The sequence below is a fragment of the Corvus brachyrhynchos genome, unplaced genomic scaffold, assembly GCF_000691975.1.
Source record: "Corvus brachyrhynchos isolate BGI_N302 unplaced genomic scaffold, ASM69197v1 scaffold115, whole genome shotgun sequence".
NCBI lineage: Eukaryota > Metazoa > Chordata > Aves > Passeriformes > Corvidae > Corvus > Corvus brachyrhynchos.
Window position 1 is genome coordinate 1,322,122 of NW_008239553.1, and position 13,066 is coordinate 1,335,187.

Below are 13,066 nucleotides of genomic sequence, written 5' to 3' on the forward strand. Positions count from 1 at the left end.
TACTGGTCAAAGCAAAGGAGACAAAAACCTCTGAACTATCCTCAAAAGTGGGTTACTTCCTTCACCCAAGAGAAGTCTGTTGATATCAAGGGTGACCCATATTGCCCATGATAATTAACAGAAGCCTGACATAAGTAGGGAGTTCTGGATTTTAGGTCCCCTTTTCAAAGGAGAAAAAGTTTTAATTTTCATTTGCATCTTAGTAAATTTCTGCACCAGATGAGCTTGATAAGGGACTTTCCTATTTCCAATTTGTACTACTGTTGTTGCAAAATTACAGTATTTTCTGTAAGGACAAGGTGAAGGCTGCCTTAACTCTGAGCAATTATTTAGTTACAGGAGCTGCCTAAGTGTAGTGTAGAAGTGAAGGGCTTTTGTTAACTGTGCTTCAAGTTAGTGCTTGTTTGGTGTGGCTTGGGCTGTTTTTGTTGTTGTTGGTTTTGTTGGTAGGTGCTTTTTTTGCTGTTTTTGAGGAGGAAGCTGTTTTTCATAAAAAGTGAATGTTTTGTGGTCTAGTTTACATCTAGTTTTTAGAGAGGGTAGGTTTTTCCTCTAGTTTAACAATACTCTGGCTGTTCAGCCTTATTTTTCAGACAGTGCATCAAAGGTTAGGTGGATGCAGACAACATGTTCAATTTTCTTGTATTTCACAAATGAAATGTCTTCTGTTTGCTTTTGAAATTACTCACATAAGGCTTACATTTGGGCCGTAATATATTTTTAAGCAAGTCTTCCATCTCCAGTATGTAGGAAAAAAACCCTTCCCTTTGCATGTAAATCCATCGGTTAAATTAGGTTCATAAGCCCCTATTGTATAGAGGGCAGATGTTTGTTTTGTATTTAGTCACTGTCATTCATACCTGGAGGGAGTTACTTAAATGCAAATGCTTATTTCTTGCATGTATTTCATGTTTATTAACAGTCTGCTGCACAGTCTTGGTTATAAAAAGTTAAAATGCAGTTGGTACTTGACAATGTGCTAGTGTCTGACATGTTGATTGTGTGTCTAGGTTTGAAAGACAGGTGTCTGCTAAGGAAGGCAGAAGCCTCCCTTGGAATGGCAGATGCAACCCCCTTCCCTCCGAGTTATTATAATTTTGAAATCAAGGGGCTTTTAGGCAAAGATGTGGGAAATATGAATAACAGTTCTTTACTATTATAACCAGTCAAACAAGCAACAACCACTCTGGCAGTAACAGCAAACACAAACCCAGTGCCAGCCTTCTCGGCTGTCGGGCCCTTTCCCCTCGGGTGCAGTTCCGCTCGCAGCCGGCAGGGGCGCTGGCGGCTCCCGGTGAGCAGGGCAGGTGCGATGGTTCCCCCGCGGCTGCAGGGGGCGCTCCGGAGCGAGCTCGGGGAGCACGCGGCACCGGTGCCCTGGGATCCCGGGAAGGGATGGGACAAAGGCTTCACAAACCCCTGGGCAGCTGATCCCGGTGTCCAGCTGGACCCGGGAACAGCAGGCTGGAACGGCAGGGAGGAGCACAACTCCTGGGTGGCAGACGTGATGTATCCAAACGGGGAAACCCCCTGGAGGTGTGGGCAGGTCGAGCAGGGCTACAACGTAGCAAAGGCTCTAAGCAACGGCGGGGCAGGGCGGCCACAGCCCAGCTCCCAGCGGGGCAGGGAAGGCGGCCTTGGGATCCCGGGCCTTCTCCAGTAGAAAGGAAAAGCAGCCGAAGAAAGCAGCCTCCCTCTCTGTCCGAACTCTGAGACCAACTGCCCACACACCCTGGTGAAACAAAAAGAGCAGCCAGGTCTTTTGGTTTTCTTAACTATCTGGCCATTTGTTCCCCTAGCAACATGTATGGGGGGGCAGGGGGGAAATTCCTTTAACAGAAAAAAAAACCCCCAAAAAACCAGGAGAGCTCCTAAAACCCCAACACTGTGCCATCTTTGTCACATTTCTGGATTGGAAACCTGATTTTAGGCTGTGGGTCATCCATAGCTTTTTGTATTAACAGTTGTATTTTGCAGTGTTTTTAGTAAGTAAAAGGATATGCACATGTTTAATAGGGAGGGTGGGATCCAGGGCATTTAAACTCTGAAACAGTCTGCAACAGATGGAAATAGAAGAGGTGTAAAAACGGGTTGTAATAAGCTTTCTGTGCTAAAAGGCTTTCACCAGAGAGCAGACACACATGGCACTGATCCTTAGTCCAGCTGTGAGGGTGTTCAGTGCTGGGCAGAGCACTGCAGTGGTGAGCGTGTTATGTGTGCTCTGCCTCAGACTCCCAGTCTGGTGTCTGAAGGACAGCAGAATTTAAATTTTTCTCAAATGCTGTGTGAGATTGAAATAGTTGTTTGGAATATCATTCATCTGAAGTGCCCTGGATGTTTTCCAGACACCGAGAGAGAAAGGTTCCTGCTGCGAAAGTCCTGGGTCATGTCTTCATTGCTGAAACAGGTGTAATTACTACAGTGATACTGCAATCTTGACGTAAAATTCCTGATAGAGTCAGTGCAATTCCGTGCAGCTGATGAAATCTTGGGTGAGGAGTGAAGTAATGACACTGACTTTTTATTTGATGTAAAATTTCCAGTTCACATCTGGCACCTTTACATTAAAATAGCTATCTCAATGGAAAATTTACATCTTTCTCTTTAGCAGTGAAGGCACAGCCAAATAGTGCAAATGAAGGGTGGAGAAAGGTGATACGGTGCATAAAACAGGATGATCAGATCACTCATGGCCACACATTGCTTGAGTTAGTTTTGTTATAGTAAAAACAAATGCACTTTGTTCTGCCCTCCATGATACTGCTTCCTTGTCTAATGCTAATGGGCTTGTACCCTTCCTTCTGCAGAAATAAAGGATAGGATTTGAACACAAAGCACTTGGTTACACTTCTCTAGATGTGTTGTTTATCAGAAATCCTGTTTCTTATTTGCAGTACACCTTGTCTAGGCTGCCAAAGGAACGGGAGATTTGGGGTGGCTGAGATCATCCCGAAACGGTTCATCATAGTAAAAATCTACGCCTTTTTTAAGAAAAAAATTGTAAGGTAGCTTGAGGCATGAAAAGGATGTAAGTTACTCTCTCTGGAAAGAAACACTGGCTATGGCTCTACTGTGGTCCTGATTAGAGCACTGGGCTCTTGCCTTGCTTGTGCCATGGACTGCATGAGCCTTGATGCTGGTCCTCTGTGGGTTTCCGTTCATTCTTTCCCTTGTGTTTCTAGACAGCAAGTTTTCCAGCTGTGACAGTCTTTCCCAGTGTGTCCACACTGAGTCTTTCAGGGTGCAGATCACAAGTCTGGCTTGTAGGTGTCTCCATAGTATGAGTGACCACAGTTCATGTTGTGTAAAGTTTGTTGTTTTCTTTTTTCCTCCCCACCTTGTTTCTCTGCAGGGACAAAATTGGCTTTCTTCTGATTTCCCCCCCGCCCCCCACTTTTATAATGAACTTCAGGTTTTTTTAGACATTCATTTCCTTTCTTATTTGGGAAAGGCAGAAATGTGTTGGGTTAAAACAATAATTAGGCTTGGCTGTTTATACAGGTGGGGAAACCACGTGTAGAAGGAAAAGGAAGAGTTAAGTCTTGGCGTGACCTGGGAAGAAAAAAGTAATTGTGGTTCTTTTCCTTCAACCTGCTGTCAAAGTTGAGGTGCACCATATTTTTCTAGTACCCCTCCTCCTTTATGTTTCTGTATTAAGAGAGTATTTGACAACCTTGTGGCACCTTTTCTTGCCTATGCAGTGCAGACAGTTAATTTCTTATGCCAGTAAGATGTTATTGGGACTCACATGAAAATTTCAAGAGGCAAATAAGGCTAACTTGAAAAATAGCTAATAATTTGTCATAGCTCTACATGGACATATTTCAAAATCTTTGTTTTGGGAGTTTGTGCATGGCTAAGTTTATGCCTAAAGCGTAAGACTACAGCAGACTTGTGCGTACCAACGTATTATTTTTTTTAAGCACAAAACCTCTTCTAAAGTTCCTTTCCCTGAGCACTGTGTGGACAAGACAGAGCAGCACAAGAGAAGGTGCACTGCAGCTCTGCAACTGGATAACATTCTGTCTGCAGCTGAGCTGGGCAAAGAAGTTGCCTTACTGCCTTTTATAAATTCTATATGCCTTTTAAAACCCAGATCCTTTTGACAGGATCAGCTCAAGGAAAGCAATCATGTGAGCAGCCAAATGGGCAGATTTCAGGACACCAAAACATCTGTGGTGTAGCAGGAGACTGGGGGATGGGGAGTGACATGTCACTGGGGAAGGGTAGGAATGGGTGGCCAATTCAATCAGACAGCAGAACAAAACCCATCTGACCCAGCCCAATACAAAGGGCATATTTAAATCAAGATCCCTCCTAACGCGGTGTAGCTGCAGTTCGATTTGCACAGTTTCTGGTTTGGCCTGGAATGCTGCATTTGTCAGGGGTGTGTGTACTACACCCTGAACTGCCCTGGGTGTTTGGGGAACCCCTCCAGCTGCTCCTCATTTTGCAGTTTTACAGCCTTCCCTTGGTGCACCATGCCACCACTTCTTTAATACTGTTTTTAGTATCCTTTTTGGGTTCTTTATCCTTGATTTTATACCACACTATCAATAGATGCACGTCACACAATTCTGCAAACACCAGAATTCAACAGACACCAAGGAGAGTGACCAATTAATAATCTTGAGATGATACAGAGCAGTAAGTAACTGTCAAAACAACAAAACAAAAATGTTAAACAGCTCCTGTGTAACTTACCTTTTAGACCCCCAAATTTCCAGTGCCTCTCAGACTTTCTTAATTTTTCAATAATTGTCTAGACTCGAAACCTTTTCCAAAAAGGAAATGAGGCATTCTGGGGCTGTATTCCAAAACATGTTTCCCTTCTTGCACACACAAACTACCAGTCTATAAATTTAGGTACAGAACTAATACAATCTGCTTTCTTTTGAATATTACCAACACTTCTCCAAATGTGGAGACTCTTTTATTCTGGAGGATTTGAGCTGACAACTGTGTTTTCTGGAAATGTCCTTAAACTCTGCATTATGGAGAGACAAATAACATAGATGATAATTTTATGTTTCTTCAGCTAAGCTGGCAGAAGATGTTCCTTTTTGTAGTTCCATCAGTACAAACACTCCAGATAACTTGCATGACAAATACTGACGTTACAAAGACAAAAGGAGCCATAAGGAATTGATTTGGTTGCATCAATCTTCTTGGCTAAAGCAGAATCATCTTCTGCAAGGAGTGATTTGCAAAGTTTGGAACAGGTTGTTCTGTTTATTTGCTGCCTTAGAGGTGGTAAATTAAGTTTTAGCAGTGATAAAAGTACAAGCACAAGGTTACAGATTTCATTATCTGAAATAACCTTTTCCACCTCATCCTCTATTTTTCCTCCTTCCTAATGAGCTCTCACAAAAACTAAATCTGGAATATTTGACTGGAACATAGTCTGCACAGAAAACAGAAGTCGTGTCTACAACTTGGCACTGAAAACTTCTCTTAACTTTACACCCTCTAAAGCTCAGTATCATGTAGCAGGTTCCATTTAACAAGTTGGTTTTATTTGGGAATATTCTTAACTGTTAGAAGAAAACCACAAGTTGTGGAACCTACATTTGAGACTGCACTTTTGTTCCAATGAGTAGCATTTTTCAGCAGCTGAATCCAGCGCTTGCTATTTCTGAGTCTCTTTTTCTGCAGTTTGCAAATACAGTACGTATTGTACCTTTGGTGGAAATAGAAGTAAAATATCTTTTTTTCAGCTTTCTTAAGATTTGTGTTTTTTGGAGTTAATATAACATCTGGAACTGGAACTAAAAATTGGAAACAATTCAGATCAGAAACAAGCATACCTTTGTCAAGCCTGTATTTGTTCAAGTCCTGGATAAAATTTGCAAGCCAGATTTTCCAAATTATGTAGAACCACTATTTTATCCATTAAAAGTTTGGAACTTTCATCACTGTGTAATCTACTATTATTGGCCAGACAGCTGTCTGCCAAACCAAGGAGGCATACTGAAAAAGAAAAAAACAACAGAAAAGAACCTTGCTCCCGTTGACATCCAGGATCTAAAAAGGGGACACTGCAGGGTTTTTTTCCACTCATGGATTGACCTGAACTGTTATTCCCAGAAAAAGCAATGTTTAGATTTTCAAGGAAGTCACCCTTTTGTCTGTGTTCTTCTAAACCAGTTTCTGCAGAAGTAGGACAAATCTTCAGTTTCCTCTGCAGTTTTAAAATTGTTGAGCGTATCATGGGGGTGGGGGGAAATCCACGCCTATTGCATTTAGAATAACAACAGGAAAATTGTTGCCATGTACTCTGCATCACAGAATGTGAAACATCCAAGTATATTTTTTTCCTGTCACATCCCCCAACCCTATTTTTAAGCACTGCCTTCTGCACTTACCCATTTTGGCAAAGCCCAACAGCACTATCATATAAGAGACTACTTCAGTGCCACTTCTGCTTATTCTAAAATCAGAAAATGCCAGAAATCTCAATGGACAGGCTGTTTCTCACTTTTGTCGGTACAAGCAGAGTGCCATATTAATTCTCACAAAGAAAACAGTCGTGAGCCACCTGACAGTTCCAGTGTGAAATATGGTAAACACTGTTACAGAATTGGAGCTATTCTTGGTGAAGCTAATGGTTTTAGACAAAATGCAGGTTTGTACTTTAAAGAATCCTTAATCAGAATATGAAACCTACTGACAAAGCAATGAACCTGCTGTTGAAGTGAATGTGCTTGCAATAAGAATCTCTATTTCTGTGACGATACCTTCCCAGTGACTTGCCTCAGAACACGGTCCTCAGAGACTTCTGAACTGAGCTTCTGGCAGAGGTAGGGGTACTATGGGCTTTTGCATGAAAAACACTGTAAAGCAATACTCTTCTTCCTTCAGTGCAAGTAATTAGTCATTACAGGTTACCCATACCATTAGTTTTCTTGGCCCAGGGCTATAAGCTGTGAGTGCTTAGAGCATCTTTCACTCTTAGGGGGGCAGCAGCACACAGACCATAGCTTTGTACAGTTGGAGGAGGTGAGCATCCTGTGCAGTAACCTGTGATGGGTCTGGAGAAGTTGCTTGGTACATCTTGAAATAGCAGGTGGTGTGTGGGATCTGTGACAGCCTTCCTTGTGTCACACTGTTTCTAATTTAGCACAGAGGAGGATTGGAGGCTGGCTGTGGTGCCAGTGGATCACCCATGTGTGTGTGATGGGTCTGTACTTTCCAATTCCTCTGTTTCGGCACCGTGTTGGACTCAAACATCCCAGTGCAGACCTGTGCAGATCTGCTGCCTACTTGTTCTTAGAGAAGGGGAGTTTTCACCTTTCTTGTGGAGTTTACTGTCTTCATTTAGACTGGGGTTTTCAGTGTACCTTGGGAGCTCTGACCATCATCATTGATGTCTGATGGAAATTGTCAGTTTAAGCTCCCTTGGAGTTCAGTGCAGGTTCTAATCTCCAACCAGCACCAAACTCAAAAGCTGACTTGTAAGACTGGAGGATGCTCAGTTTAGCAGCCGTTTTCAAAGTACTGGTTTCCAGAGCTTGTCGGTGGTGTCTGTCTGAAGCCAGCTCCCTAATCCCCAATAGATGGTATATTTGTATTTAAGCTGTCATGTGCATTGTGGTTCTTGAATAGCAAGTTGCAGCAGAAGCCTCAGAAGAACAAACAAATGGTTGTGAACAGTATGCTGCTTTTGGGAAAATTCCGTGTATATTTTAACCTCTGTAAAAAGCTCGGGTGAGAACCTTCCTGAGGTCAGGAAGATGTGGAGGTTCAGACTGCAGAGATTTTATCTGCTTAACATTAGCTAGTCAGGATTGCATGAGGTTGCAATCCTCAAAACTGTTTGGCTGAACACCAGTTGTGCATTGCACAGAGAGAGATTGCCAAGAACCAGTTTTGCAATAGTGTTTAGAAATTTCCTCTAATGATACAGACCAAATAAAAATTGCTTTGTGCTCCAGCGAATCACGTTCTTCTCTAAAAAAAATGTTTAAAGTGCTTGCAAGTGTTATCTGATGAGTATCTCATCATAAGTTGATGTGTCCCCAAATCACAGCCGATATTTTGGGTTTTGTTTAATTTTTCAGCGGATCTTTAAATATGTTTTGTATGCTGCTTGGTGGTCCTTGTAGTGTTGTCAGCTCACATGGGCTTGGCTGTTGTCCTTTCCAGCTGCTAAAGCTGTGCTAGAAGATGAAATATGCTGTTCTATGTAACCAGTTTCAGTATTTGCTACAGCAGTATTAATGCAATCTGAGAGACCTGTTGGCTGGTGCACCAGGAGAGGCATTTGTGTGGTGTGCTTAATGGGTGGTCTTGGGAAAAGAGAGAAAAGTTTGAGAAACCCTCCTTTAAAATAATGTGTCCACATAAAAGTGGTCTTGAACACATGTAGCTTGCTTCCAGGATCTGCAGAGATGGAAGTGCACTGAATTATGCACACTGAATCCAATAACTCAGCTTTTTTCATGTGTGACTTTTTTTTACTTAAAGTAGGTAATATAACTAGAAACATGACAGAAGAATAATGAATAAGTTCAGAGCATATTGTTGGAGATTTTAAAAATATTTAGTTGCCACCCAGCTAAATAGAACAAATCCTAAATTTCATAATTTGTGTAAAGCACCTTTGCTGGACTTCTTCAGTGCATGCTCTTCAGAGAAATACTTTGGCATCTCTTGACCAAGGGAAATGAACTAATTTAGGCCAGTGGAGATGAAATGGTATATAATCAGTGCTATATTTTGTTGTTACTGCTAACATTATTATTTAAAAACTAGGTTGCCAAACAAAACCAGTGGTCTGAAGTAGCTCTCATCCTCCTAAAACCCTGTCATTTTTGTGTGTGTGGGAACCCTATGCAATGCGAAGAATATAATAAGATCTTCAAAAGACTTGCTGCTTGTTTATTTAAAAAACAAAACAAAAGTAGCTTGAAGTTTATTTAACAATATTTTAACATTGCTATTTGATAAAGCTGCTAAATTTGTTTGGGGGGGCAACACAAACAGTGATGTGGGTTACCGTGAAGTTCGAAACTATTTTGCGTAAAACCTGGCATAAACAAAATCAATCCCAGACCCCATTAATCAAGATTTTCAGTGAAGCAGCGTGGAGAGTTCAGTCCACTGAGCTCTTTTTCTTTTAATTAGTTTTTGATTTCAAGACTTAGAAACTCCTTTCTTGAGGCAGGACTTAACTGCACAAAAACCGTACCTGGGGAATGGCTATCCAACTGCTATTAAAAGTCACCTTTCACAAGCAATTTTGTAGCTTCTGTAGCATGCTCCAGTATCTTCAGAGCACGTTCCTCTCTGCATTGTGTCTGCATTCTCTTCCCCATCAATGAAAGCCACAAAGCCTAACCTGATCTAGTTTCTTCAGTGTGTCCTGTCTCCCCTGGGTAAGAAAAACTGAACTTCAGCTTCTCATAAAAGTGTTTGCTGATTGGTCTGTTGTTTTACTATTTTTTTTTTATCTCACAGCCTTCCCAGCTCCTCTTCTTGATGAGAAGAACAAGCTTCATATGTTTTCTAACCCACTTAAACCTTTTTTATATACTTTCTGTGGACCCTTTCCAGCTTGCTGCTGCTAAACCAGATGTCCTTTAAACTTGCATAATTTATTTACATAACCCATGTCCAGATGTATTTGTGGCTAAAGCCGTGTCACTTCTTGCAGGTACATTGATGGATGAACCAGCCTTGCTTTTACCGTAGCCTGATAGCAAATAGATCATTGAGATCCTGTCTGTCTTCTGGTATTCTGCAGTGATACTCAAGACAATACCTAGCATATATAAACAGAACCTTTACCAAATACATTTTATAATAGGGGATACTAGTGTGGATTGGATTACTGCACACTGGTGTATGCCTGGTGCGACCATATAAATAATTTAAAATATAGACTGGTGAAGAGGAAAGTTTACAAAAATTGCCTGCTGTACACAATGTGTGTAAATGTATGGTGTTCTTAGTGGTCTCATCCTGAATTTCAGACCTTGATTCTAAATAAAATCAGATAAAATGGAAATGAATCCTCCTTATTTGTTAACCAGAACTCCTCATGGTTTGGAAAGCAAAATTCCTATCAAATGGATTGAACAGGAGGGTTAGAGGGGTGGGATGTAATTTGGAGAAGGAGTGTATTTTCCTCTTCACGTAGTGCTATAAACCAGCTGTCACTGACATGATCAGCTCACAGAGAGGAGAAGTCTTAGCCATGTCAGGAATGAAAAGCTGAGTGCATCACTGAGCCTTTTGTTGGAGTATCTTCAAGTGCTTTACTCAAGCAGGAGTGGCTTCACTGCAGCCCTTTGAGGTAATTAATAGCAGAAGGAAGGGTATGTTTGTAGCAGGAGGAATGATTTTTACAAGTTGTTGGGCCAAGGTTCCTGCTCAAGTTCTTTGCTAAGGGAGAAGAAATGCGTGGGAGTGAAACCAAGGAGTCCTGACTTTTTTTAGTCTTGTGCCCTAAAACTGCTATCACCTACCTCTGTGTTGGAACAAGAATATTCTGTAATTTAGTTATTACACTGGGAATTCACTTCATTTTCAATAATGTGTTTTGAGGATGGTAGCCACAGCCCTCTATTCTTCAGAGGGCTCTACCTGGCAAGCTGAAACTCAGGTTGAGTATGTGCAGTTAGTACTGGAAGATCAACATTCAATCTTGTCTTCTGATACTGTTGGTTTCCCAGCACAGGAAGGACATTGACCTGTTGGAGAGTCCAGAGGAGGGCACCATGATTAGTGGGGTGGAGAACCTCTCCTACAAGGAGAAGCAGTGAGAGTTGGGGTTGTTCAATGTGGAGAAAAGAAGGCATTGAGTTGACCTAGTTGTACCTGAAGGGGCCTACAAGCAAGATGGAGAGAGACTTTTTTCGAGAACATGTAGTGACAGGACAAAAAGGAATGGCTTCTAACTGAGAGTGGGTTTAGATTCAATATTAAGCAGACATTTCTTTGCTGTGAGAGTGGTGGGGCACTGGAACAGGTTGCCCAGAGAAGCTGTAGGTACTCCATCCCTGGATGTGTTCAAGGCCAGGTTGGCTTTGAGTGACCTACTCAAAGGTCTCCATGCCCATGACAGGGGGAATTGGACCTTAAAGATCATTTTAAGGTCCCTTCCAACCCAAACCGTTATGTGATTCTATGACATTAAAGGTGTAAGGCTCCATGTGCTCCAGAGAGTTAGGGCTGGACAAGAGGTATCACTTTGTGTTGTAGAGGTGGTTTCTCCAATTAATTTATGGCTGTTAGGACCCTACTTACACAGTCTTGTTCCTGCGTAGGAGCTATTTTTAAGTGTTCAGAGCTGATGCATGCTTGCTCCATATCCTGCCTCAGAGTTTCCATAACATGGTGCAGCCTTGGGTGCAAACGTTTTGACATGTTTGTTTTTTACCATCTTGCATGCCTGTGGTAGGGGTGTGGGGGGGTTTTTTGCTCTTTGGTAATAAATGTTTTCGTGGTTTGGGACATTGACTGCTGCAAGAATTATGCTATTCTCTCTGTCCAGCCATACAGATGGCTTAGCCGCAGAGGTCTCCATTGCAATTGTCCTGTTAAGGATTGAAATAATATTTAAAATATAAGTTGGTGCACATGCTGTAATTTTGGATGGCTATTTTCGCTTGTATGCTTATTAAAATGAGATCCTCATTTTATGTTGTGTGCCAGCTTCCCAAGATCCTCAGTCACTTGCCTTAAAAGCACAGTTAACTAGGCTAAAGTTCATGGAAAGGTTTAACTGGTTTAAGAACTGGTAAGTTAGGCTTTTCTCCTGTGCTGTACATAGGATTTGTGTTTGTTCTGTGCTTCTGGTGCTTTCAAGGGTAGAAATCATGCACGTGCCTCAGTATTCTCATGTCTTTCTATTTTGGCTTTAAGGGGAAGGACACAAAATGTAGGCATGTCAACAAATATGAAGCAGTAGTATAAATATAACTTTTTAAAATTCTTGCTCTACTTGTCTTAGAACTGTTGCAGCTTTGCAAAAAACCATCAACTGATGACAAATGTGCTGTTGATTATTATTCATGATCATCTTAGTCTAAATATGTATGTTGAGCCCTGTCAAACTGGTTTTTAGGAAGCTATTACTGAAACTAACAGCAAAGACCATATAGTGCACTATTTAGTTGTTTGTTTCATGTCACTTTGCTGGGGCTAATGGGTACCCCTGAAGCACTTACTAAAATTCAAATGCTCTAAATGTGATTGGTACAATTAAAACAAAGGAAGTTAACAACTGAATTCAGAAACTGATACTGTTTATGGTGGTCAACCAAATGAATTATACAAAAGTGTACAAATCCTCCCGTCTTAAGTTATGTCTGCACAAAACAACTTCCCTGATTCAGGTAAAATAATTAAAATTTAGTAATTAGCCACCAACAAGGAATGAGCATTTAAAGGATCAAAGGCAAAGCTGGAAATTGAACCCTTGCTTGATTCCTACCCTGCCTGATCAGAAATGTTTCCTTTTCTGCTGTTAATAGACTGATGAGAAGCTCTGTTTTCACACAGTTGTACAAATAGGTCTCTGTGTAGATAGCTCACTACATTGTCAGGTCAAGGGTGTGTTTTCCAGTTAGCAGAAAACCACAGGAAAATTGGTGGGTTTTTGCACAGAAATAATACGTCTTTCTAGAATGAAGTGGTTTTGATCAAGTACTGCACGATCCAAGTAAGATTGTAGAATTGCTGCAAGAAGAAATTCTGTAACTTTGTATAGTTCAGGCTGTTATCTGTTTAGAGTTTATTTGAAAATTTGTGAGATTTCAGGTTCTTTTTTTGTTTTGTCCAAAGACTGTGAGCTGCAGCTATGTACAGACGTTTTAAATACTGCCTATTATGGAAAAATATGAACTGTTCTAATTTTACTGAAAAAGAATACTTTTTTTTTTGTGACTACATTAAAATGTCATTTCAATTGGGTGGTAATAGACTGGATATAAACAGTTTATCCTCCACATTCAGCATTCATCCTTTCACTGTTTATTCTTCTATTTTTTCAAAATAGAAGCTAGTGTTTCCTTTTTCAAGCAATTTGCAGTTGTCAAGAGTATTGCTGATCAAAATAGAG